Source organism: Podarcis filfolensis (assembly GCF_964270895.1).
Source record: "Podarcis filfolensis genome assembly, chromosome: 2".
Lineage (NCBI taxonomy): Eukaryota > Metazoa > Chordata > Lepidosauria > Squamata > Lacertidae > Podarcis > Podarcis filfolensis.
Genome location: NC_139605.1, coordinates 119,762,729 through 119,767,072, shown reverse-complemented (window position 1 = coordinate 119,767,072; position 4,344 = coordinate 119,762,729). Strand labels below are relative to the sequence as shown.

The 4,344-nt window shown below is 47.4% G+C and overlaps 1 protein-coding gene across 1 annotated transcript in view; it reads right to left on the bottom strand.

The window, feature by feature from the left end:
- Positions 1-2,652: 2,652 nt before the first annotated feature.
- CACNB3 (calcium voltage-gated channel auxiliary subunit beta 3) overlaps positions 2,653-4,344 on the bottom strand; it is a 35,697-nt gene continuing 34,005 nt past the window's right edge. Inside the window, exon 14 of the mRNA XM_083591728.1 lies at positions 2,653-4,157. The gene's annotated coding sequence lies outside the window, so the exon portion shown is untranslated. The remainder of the gene's footprint in view (positions 4,158-4,344) is intronic.

The following is a 4,344-nucleotide window of genomic DNA, read 5'->3' as shown; positions in this document are numbered from 1 at the left end:
CTCAGGTCTGTCTCTTCCTTTACTCCTCCCTTTTCACAGATGCAAGTTCAAACTGTGTCTCCTCTGTAGAACTTGCATTCCTCTGTGTCCTGCTTCTGTGCCTTTTAAATGTAGCAATTGCCCTTACAAGCTATTTTTGAGACTATGAGCTAGAAGCAAGATAACCAGTTTTGCACTACTGATATAGTAAATCTTGTGTGTGTGAGGGCAGTAGCAGTAGTTGGAACAAAGCAGTGTTTGAAGCATGACAGCTGGAGGTCTAGAATAAAAGGGCAACTTATTTTTGTTAAAAATAAAATGTGTAGAAATTGTTTGTTCTTTATGTCCCTAACCCAAAAGGTTGATGGCATGTTGGACTTAAAACAAACAAAATATTTCTAGCTCAGTATCCTCTACACTGCTCTCCAGGGGTTTCAAACAGAAGCCTTTTCTTGTCCTATCTGAAGATGCCTGGGATAAAACCTGGCATGTCTTGATGTTACTGCTGTATGTCTCAGCAAAAGTGTGCAGAAGTAGATGTTTGAAGAGAAGTGGGACCTTATGTGTCTTGCCGTAAAAGTGAACCATTTGCAGACACCGTGAGGCACATGTATTTTTGCAAGTGAGTAGCTCTATGTCCGGTGAGCTGCAGCCCTACACTCCTGTTGCAAAACAGCGGTGGTCATTTTTGGCAAGAGTGCCCCAAATGAAATTCAACATACAGTGGTACCTCTGGTTGCGAACGGGATCCGTTCCGGAGCCTCGTTCGCAGCCTGAGCAGAACGCAACCTGCGTGTGCACAGGTCGCGATTCACCACTTCTGCACATGCACGTGACGTCATTTTGAGCATCTGCGCGAACGGCGCAACCTGGAAGTAACCCATTCCGGTACTTCCGGGTCGCCATGGGACACGACCTGAAAAGATTTAACCCAAAGCGTCTTTAACCCGAGGTATGACTGTAATGTGACTGGACAGCACCCCATTCGATTTGTGTAGCCCTCCATGCTTTGGGGTGACTTTACCTTTATTTGCTGGCCTGCTCAGCGCTGGATAAGACAAGAACTGCATGTTGAAAAGCTCCTTTACTCTGCTGCAACTGGAACAAGTGATGCAATATTGCATAATCTGAAACGTAAATTAAGTGCCCAGGGCAAAGAGTATGGATTTTCCACCAATAAATTTGCATTTCCACCAGGAATTGTGATAATGCAGAGATGAAGACATTTATGGTAGAAAGCTGCAGTGCTGAGTTCACTAACTACGGAGTCTGGTTCATTGAAAGCAGGAAGGCCTATCTTACTGATGCTTAGGACTGTACCACATGGACTTTGAGGACAGTGTGTTATTGGACCATCTTTGTTCTCTGGGACTGGGTAGCCACTTCCACAGCTTCATTTGCATATCTGCAGACTGAATTCTTCAAATGTGCTCTCTAAAAGAGTCCCCACAGCAGGTGCTGGAGTGCAGAGTCCTGAGTGTGTGCACGGGGGGCTTGCAGGGGTGGGTAGGAGAGAAGGTACTTCATGTGATAGTTTATTGTGAGGGGAACTAAACCATTACACAAATTCCCCTTTTGCTCCTGGTATACATCTCTGAAAACCAGGACACACATACATTAGAAGCAAAAGTGACATGCAGCCATTCACATACCTTGCTTTGCTTGTTTAACCCAGTAGGAGTATTAACACCTGAAATGCGAAAGGAGTCTTGATATGCAGACTCAAACCTTCCTTTTGGCTAAAGTGCACTTTGTGCTGTGCTTCAGGTAGTGCTGACAGAGGGCAGGGTGTATGCTGCTGAATTGGTAGGCTCAAATTTAAGGCTCGGTGGGAAATGCACATTGAATTATCAGCACACGTGTCAAATGTCGACGGCCTCCCTCACCTGCCCGGCTTTTTCACAAGTGACAATCGCTTAATGTGTGTGTGTGGCCTTGTCAAGTCCAGCTACAGCCAACTGAACTTCTTTGGGCTGCAGCTAAGCTCTTGAGATTTTCCATTTGATTTATGTGTTTTTCTATACCACATTAACTGCCATAGATTCCCTTAAGGAATCCTTAGGAACTATGGTTTTGTGTGGCACAGCAGAGAGCCTTAGTTCCAGGGAGAGGAACACTTTTTGTCCTGAGAGTCACATGCACTTCTGTGCAGCCTTCCTGGTGGGTGGGGGCCTGAAGTAGAAAATGTGTGGAGCAACAGATGCAACTTTTCCCCTTGTATGGCAGGCTATGTTCCTGCTCCACAAAAACCAACAGGCGTGTCTCTATTCAGGCAAGCGAGTGGCATCGTTGCAGTTCAAAGATACATTCCAGTCTGGCAATGTCCAGCCTGGCAAAAGCAACTTGGGCTGGGTGCCTAGGGAGAGTCCCGAGGCCTGTGAAAGGCTTGCATTTGCCTCCTGGGTCTGAGGTTTCCCCCAACCCTCTCCTGTCCTAGAACTAAACAATGCAGCAAAGAGCTGTTAAGCCTCTTTGAAGGTTTTTGCAAGAAGTATCGCATTTGTGAGTCAACACTGAACACACCTAACCCAGTTCACAGCAGGCCCTACCCACATTGCCTTTAAGAGTGCATAAACCATACAAAACATATTAATTTCTGCTCACTGATTACCCACTGAGCGCCACTGTTCTTTACCTGTCATATTCCGTTTAAAAAAAGACAGACCAGCCATGTTTTATAAACAGCAAACGCTTGTTGTTTCAAACCGCTTACAAGTTGTCAGGGAAATAAGTGCTCTCTACAAAAGAATAGTAACAAAGCTCTTGCCATGGCCGACTGACCGGCAATTGCAGGGACAGAACCCGGATATCCCTGGCCCCTGGAGCCGCCTCAGTTCCTCCGGCCAGCCCAGGGCGTAGGACACACACTCAACAACTCCTGATGGTAGCATGCAGTATTTACAGGCTGATTTCTGATAGGTGTGTACGTGGTTTTTAAAGGCAGGGAGCTGCCATCCACTGCCCAGTGAAGTGCTGGAGGAGCCTGGAGCAAGGGGCGGCGGGAGAACCGAAGGCAGGTCAGCTGGGCCTTTGGGGTAGGAAGGGGGCTTGTGCATGAGATAGGAAGCAGGAAATGGTGGGGTGGGGTTGGCTCTAGCCCTATGCCTCCCTCCTCAAAACAGAATCTGTGAGTGATGCAGGTGGGCATCACTGCCATGCAGCAACGCTGGCTGGTACTCGCCCACCCCTCCCAGGCAGACTATGGAAGATCAAGGCCTCATGCAATTATAGCAGAGAACTCCAGGGAGGGTGAAGAAGAATAAAAAATTATCACATTGTGGCTTTACAACTGATTGTTATCCCACCAGCTCCTCGACAGAGGAGGGGTGGATGTGCACTGAAAGGAGACGAAGAGTCTCTGTGAGGGGAAGAGGGGGGTCCAGTGCAAGCAGACGCCTGGACTGTGGCTCTAAGGAGATGCATTGCTCGTTCGTGACAGGCTTCTCTTCTGTGCCAGGGAAAAAGTTGAATATTATATCCCCTGGTCTCCGGAGGCTGCAACTTTTTCAACAACAGAAGGGTGGAAAGGAGTGCTTCATCTTTTCTCCATTGCCTGTTCCCAACTCAAAATTGTACTCTCCTCCCACCGAAAACACGCTTGCTCCACCTGCCCCCTCCACCCATCTCCTGTGGATCTGGAACCCCCATCACTGGAAAAGCAGCTGGGAGAGCATTTTTAGCGCAGCCAATTTGCAAATGATTGCGCAAACCTGCTGCTCCCTATCCAAAATCATACCCTCCCAAATCTGCTTTAAATATATATATCTGAAGTGCAGTAGGATTGCAACTTGCACACATTTAACTTGGACGATCGCAGCTTTATGCACTTGGCAGCTGGCCTGCTGATATCGTACAAATTAAACGCACAAAAGGCGGAAAATGCTTTTAAGCTCTCATACTTTCTCACTGGGGTCTGAGAAGGTCTTGGGAGATCCTGGACAGCCCCACAAGATCTCGCACCGTCTCCTGATGGTAAAATTGCTTGCGTGATGGCGTTTCCAGGGGGTTGTTTTGATGAGACACAATTTCGGCTTTATGTGCTACCTCCTGGAAATTAACCCGTGTGCAAGACATGATTCTACTATATCAGGACTTTATTACACATGTTTGTGTAAAATGTGCAGTTTACCTCTCAGGTTCCTAGGAATTAGGAGGGCTTCCGCTTCACAGAAGCCAAACTGGGAGAGAAGAAGAAGAAGAAGAAGAGTTTGGATTTGATATCCCGCCTTTCACTCATTTTAAGGAGTCTCAAAGCGGCTAACATTCTCCTTTCCCTTCCTCCCCCACAACAAACACTCTGTGAGGTGAGTGGGGCTGAGAGACTTCAGAGAAGTGTGACTAACCCAAGGTCACCCAGCAGCTGCA